General features: G+C 32.5%; 1 long non-coding RNA gene across 1 annotated transcript; it reads right to left on the reverse strand.

The window, feature by feature from the left end:
• Nucleotides 1-1511: 1511 nt before the first annotated feature.
• Nucleotides 1512-4601, reverse strand: LOC117275707 (uncharacterized). The gene is made up of 3 exons (XR_011414652.1): nucleotides 3865-4601; nucleotides 2478-3057; nucleotides 1512-2139 (listed from the first exon to the last, which is right to left on the reverse strand). It is a non-coding gene; the product is annotated as an uncharacterized lncRNA (long non-coding RNA).
• Nucleotides 4602-6399: the final 1798 nt, after the last annotated feature.

Genomic DNA, 6399 nt, shown 5'->3' on the forward strand with positions numbered 1-6399 from the left:
CCATAGTCGCTAAGATTAAAATGGTTATAAACAGATATCTATGGCATACAAAGAAAAAAATAAGAAAACAATTCTAAACAAATATCTTAAATAACCAACGTCCAAAATTATAACACCTATGATACCTTAAGTGGCTAAAATCATATGTTGCTTACAAATTTTCAGAACAGTCTAGTGGTGAACCTGTGGGAGTACTTTCAAAATTTTAAATAGCCAAGTGTCTTTTTATTTTATAAGTGTCCTACTTATTTTCAAGTGGCTATGAATATCTATCATGTGGCCTTTTGCATGAAGATATGTGGCCAAATAGCTAAGCCATAAACAAGTGACAATCATCTTTCATGCAATTAAACACTTGGCAATTTAAGAAACTCCTAGCATCTCTATAAATAGTCTTCTTGATCATCTGTAAGGGACATCAACAAAATTAGTCTTTTACTCTTTCCTTAGCTAATTATTGTTTTCTTCTTTAGCTAATCATTACTACAATTATTATTCTCATTATTGACCAAATCATTATCGCTTGTTATTATTTCTTCCCTCCGTTTTATTCCAAAACTTGCTGGTATTATTCAATTTTGCTGATTCCTGTATCCTATAAATAAATAGAGGTAGGCTTGTTTAATCTTGGAAAAAATTTCATATTGATGAAATAGTTTCTTAGGATAGTGCCCAGCACGACTCAAGTCAATTCGTGTATCTGCTCACAAATAATATTATGAGAAAATGACCCTCTATAACCCCTCAAAATTTTAATAGTCCATTATTTTTCCCATTGACTCGAAATGTCCCTCCGGTCCAAACATATTATATTTAATAGTCCGAAATGTCTATTTTGTATATTTTTTGTATAGTGATAGTCTATTTTGTATATTTCTTGTATAGTGACAGTCTATTTAGTATATTTCTTGTATAGTGACAGTGTATTTTGTATATATTTTGTATAGTGACAATCTATTTAATATATTTTTTGTATAGTGACAGTCTATTTTGTATAGTGACAGTCTATTGGTTATAAATTGTATAGTGACAGTTTATTGTATATAAAGTGTATTGTGTATTTTTGCAGTGTATCCCTAATGTATCTTTAATGTATCCCGAACACTTTTATCTATCTAACGTGTATAGTTTGTTGTATCGATGTATAAAAGTGTATATATTATTATACATTGTATAAATTTTGTATATAAAGTGTATCGTGTATTTTTCAGTGTATCCCTAATGTATCATTAATGTATCCCCGAGCATTTTTGTATATCCAAAGTGTATAGACTGTTCTATGATGTATAAAAGAAAAAAATAAATATTAATGATACATTAGGGATATATATATATATAAAATTTTATAATGTATAAAAAGTGTGTGTGTGTATGTGTATTATACTAAATTTTTTATTTCACTCTCGACGAGATAATTTATAATCACAAAAAAATTTATGACTTATTCATGACCACTAATTTCAAGATCTTCTTTTCTCTTTCAAGCTCCGAAACTGGGAAAAAAAAAAGAATAAAGAAAATTGAGCTTACATGTGCCGAGTAGAAGAAGTCATACATGATACCACAATATTGCAGTTTCTGCAGCAGGTAACCCTATTAGTTTGATAGGTACTTGTTTTGAGACATTACAGTTGGCACATTGTACTGTATACATTTGTTGTCCAAATTGATAGGTGGCAATTATGAGGTGTTAGTATTCACTCTGCCACATGACATCATGCTCGCATCATCTTTTGTCCAACAACTACAGCTCTTTAATTTGCTCATCCAATTCTTCTAAGCCGAACAAAACGTGTACTTACGGAAAATTTGAACCGTAAAAAAAAAAGAAGTAAAAATAGTCTGCGGTAAGTTTGGTTGTCTCACTAATATTTATGGCTACTGGATGCTATTTGTTTTCACCGATAGGCTAAAAGTGAATTTCTCTCTAATATTATTAGAGTATTGTTGTTACTTCCCTCACAGAACCTGCGTTCACATACTTGCCGCCGATAATCCATATTCATTCTGTGATAAAAAGCTTTTTCAGGTTAGCCATTTTACCCCGTCATTTCTGAGTTTGCTACTCCTCTGCTGCAATTGTTGGCTCCTCTAAGTCCTTTTTACAACTCTCTTGCATTTTCAACCCCCTTGTAGAAACTGTCAATAACTAAAAGAATTTATAAGTAGCAAGACCCAATCTTCCAACAACAAGCTTAACACTACAATTTTTTTCACAGAAGTTTTAATTTTAAGTAATTAATTAGTTCCAAAAGTCAAAAAAACATCAACGCGCAATCCAAAACACCAGCTATCTAATTTCAAAGATGCATGTGCAGATCAGACAAAATTATTGTCATGCATCTAAAATATCTAGCAAGAAATTATGAGGAAGAGTAGGAAATTAAAATTGAAGTAATAATGCACAAACTTTTAAAGGAATCCAAAAGGGATGAGTAAAAGTCAGTGCAAGAAACGAAGAAAAGGGAAAAACTTACTAGAACTAAAAATGAAATTTATAAACCATACATGGGCTGGAATATACAGGAGATGATACCCAAAAGTTAAAAGCAACGGAGAAATACAGGAGAGAGGAGTGGGAGAAAAAAATCATTTGGAACTGGGTGGAATTTACCAATAGCAAGGAAGAAGAAAAGGCTTTACAGTATACATGTGTCCTTAATGAGTAAATTACTGATTTACTCATAAAGCAGTATATATTTACTGGAATGCCCTTCGTCGGCCAAGGGGAGTTTTACTTATTATTATACTAGATGATGTGTATGCACGGGCATATGCCCGACATGACATGCAAATACTTACAACCACACTTAAAGTTAATTATCAAAGACAACCACATATAGTCAAGCCAAAAAGGTTCAACTCATTATCGCACTGCTTCAGCCACCAATCCATCAATACAAGGCTCTTACATATGGTGTGTTCGCAATCAAAATATATAAATGAGCAAAATAGAACGTTGAGTCCACAGTCATATATATTCTTCAAAAGATGTTGTACATGTTGCAAACTCATAGGTAGCTGCAGCCAAGCTTTTTCCCGTTGAAATTTCTCAAACTGATTCACACAACAAAAAAGGAGAAGCGAAAAGTAACATTAGCAGGGATGATAGCTGCTCAAACATCAATTTTATCCTTCAAAGAATAAAGTTTTTTCTCTGTTAATCAAGCAAGTAGCTAAACAAAAATAAGAAGCAAACTGTACCACATTAGCAGAGATAATAGCTGCTCAAATAGGAGAAGTAAAATGTATCGCATTAGTAGAGATAATATAGATTCTCAAAAAACATCAACTTTACCCCCAAAGAGAATGAAGTTTCTTCTCCACTAATCAAGCAAGTAGCTAAGCAAAATATAGCTGGACATATTACGAATACATTGAACTCTAAAGACAGCTACTAAATTGAGTACTACTACTACACTAAATTTCAATTACTCGCAACAAATTGATAAATTTTGGAAGACTTTTAAGTTTCTTCCAAAGAGCAGAACAAAGTTAAAGAAGGCGTACTATCATCATTTAAGAAATCCTAAGAGAAGCGAACCCAGTAAATTTAAGTTGAACTCGGAAGAATCTGTTAAAACTTAGACCTTAGTTATGGCATGCTTAGTACCTATTTAATACCTTAGACATGCTGGACTTTTAGGCAAGAATCACCTTGACAAAAAACTGAAATATTTCAGCTGGTGCCAAGCTTTTCAATTACAGAAAGTTAGAAAGACAACAGGAATGAATCTAACAAAAATGCTTAAGCTAAAAAGGTGCACAACATTAACCATTAGCAGTACAAAGGAGAGGAGGAACATAGAACATGTTAATAGGAGCCAACGTGTACAAATACACGAAGATAAGATAGTTGGTTACTTGTGCAGTGCTAAGCCTATTGTGCAAGTCTGTTGGTGGCACCGAATGTAACAGAAGCGTCAGTAGTTCTACAAAGCAAAAATAAGTTGCAGTCATAGTCAACATCAAGTAGACAAGTACAACACATTGTGCATTGGAAATACTCATAAAATTATTCTCTACAGAAAGTGTAATGTCACAGTCTCAAAATTAATGGTATAGATAAGAAAGAAGATAAGTGTTGTTAGCTCTATTACCAGATACCAAATATGTGAATCTGCAGTGAAAGAAAGTAATGAAGAAACTAAAACTTGTGATTTCTTCTACTATTTCATGTGCATCAAATAAATATTACCTACTGTTATTTCGCTCCAAATATCTTCCCTTTTCAACTTAAGAAGACAATGTCCATCGATTAAGTATATCACTGAAGTTTTTTCCATACAATATCCCATTGTCACTATGTTTTTTTCATTTTAAGTAATTAATTAGTTGGTGATAATAATTGATAGATCTATTCCTGCTTTTATTAATATTTTCAAATGATAAGAAGAAATGCCATGAAGTAAGCCAAAATGGATTAGTACACAGTCAAATCCTAATTAGGTAACAACATTCAATCATAACGAATAGATAAATTTAGACGATTGATACATTAGCAAAAGTTTCCCCTGATTGTTTTCTTTATTGGTTATTATAAATATTTATAGCCGTATGACTGGAAACCTACGCTACTGAACCTACACTTTTATTTTTTCGCCTGTAAGCTGAGTTGATACAACAGTTCAAGAAGGTATATTTCACAAAGTGGTCAAAAGATATTGTGGATTCCTGAAAGAGCGCCATACAGTACAGTTCACAATGACAGAGGCGTTCGAATTTAGTAAGTAGAATCAGGCTACGCAAAACTCTAATAACCAGGAATAAATATCACTAAAAGAATAGCCATAAGGAAATAAAAAGCAGTGAAAAAGAAGTGGGTTTTCTATTTAGTTACCTTTGTTCCATGAAAGCCAAAACTGATCGCAAAAAGGAGCTGATTAACGTGCAAATATTTTGGGAAAAAAGAAACAAAGAATAAGAGAAACATATGTTGGAATAATAGTTAATAAACGATAGGTATAGTATATAATTCAAACAACGAATGAGAAAGAGAAATTTTTGAGTGACCTTCATTTCATTTTCACTGGAGTTGTTGGCTCCAGTTTTTGTTTTAGCTTGAACAATTCACCTCGTTCAGTTGTTAGTTCTATTTCTCCATCAGAGGAAGACAAATCTTCTTTCTTTCTCTTGCTGCCTTCACTTATATCCGTTGTGGTTGGTGCAGGGAGAGAATGAATAATATTTTCTTTTACAACGCATGACACAATATATAATTTTCCAGATGTTGCTCCTGAATTGCGAGTGAATGCTTTTTTCACTTGAATTTTGAACAGTTTCTGACTAAGTCTGCTTTGCACATCTTGCATTTGCAGGGACTCATTCTGGAAAAAGAAAATATATTAAGTTAGTCATTATGTCACAACTCTATATGAGATTGTAAAACTGGTTGAAAGAAAGGACTACTTTAGCATGAGATAATGAATACACCAGATTCAATTGTTTGTAAGAATAGGTCAGTTAATATGAAGGAGAATAATGGTCACCTTAGAGCAGCCTTTGCGGAAGAATGACACAAGATATCTGGGTGATAAAAATATTTCTTGATTGTTTGCAGAGCATAACTCGTGTTTCTTGACAGCACATCAAGCACAAAACACAGGACTGCAACCTTCAACAAAACAAACAACAGAAAAATAAGGAGATTCAAGTCCAAAAGTGAGTAATATCCAAAATCCTAAATGGCACATATAAAGTCCGGCTTTTGCCATTTTAGTGCAGATAATACTTGTCAGTACCTCAACCAATATGTTTAGAAAAGCAAAAGCTAGAGCAGTTTCACTTGTCCTCAATATATTGCTGATGACTTACCTAAATTGGTTTGTCTATTTGTATTAGAATTTTCTTTAACTTTATGGTAGACACTCTCATTACTTTCTCCGAGCATTTGAGGTGGTCACAGAAGAACATGTCTGATCCGAATGGTTCGCAATATAATTTTCACAGAGATATAGTCTTCTTTTAGCATATTTTACGACATGCAATCTTTTTTGAGGTGTTATTTTCTATATGAGATACAATCCACTATAGTTTTTCTCATTATTTTTGGCACCAAGATATATATCAATGTTCCCCTGTCTATTCAAGTTGTATTTTGTCCATCTTTCTCTGATTGTTAGGCATCTGGTTTTGAAGCATTTCATATAGTTTCTATATTATTGGAAATTTGAATTTAATGAAGACTTTACTTCATGTTGAGTAATTTCGATCTCTATTGATTGTTTTTGGGTATTGTACACATTGCGTGGAGCTTTTGGTCTATTGGTTGTGAAATTTATTAATTTTGTTATATCTTTGGAATTTGGTTGTGGCCATTGGGCAAATTGTGATATGAATTGATTTTATTATGTTGCCGTATTAATTTCCCGTGTAAATTATTGTGTTGTGTGAGTTATT

The sequence above is a fragment of the Nicotiana tomentosiformis genome, chromosome 3 (genome assembly GCF_000390325.3).
Source record: "Nicotiana tomentosiformis chromosome 3, ASM39032v3, whole genome shotgun sequence".
Classification (NCBI taxonomy): Eukaryota; Viridiplantae; Streptophyta; class Magnoliopsida; order Solanales; family Solanaceae; genus Nicotiana; species Nicotiana tomentosiformis.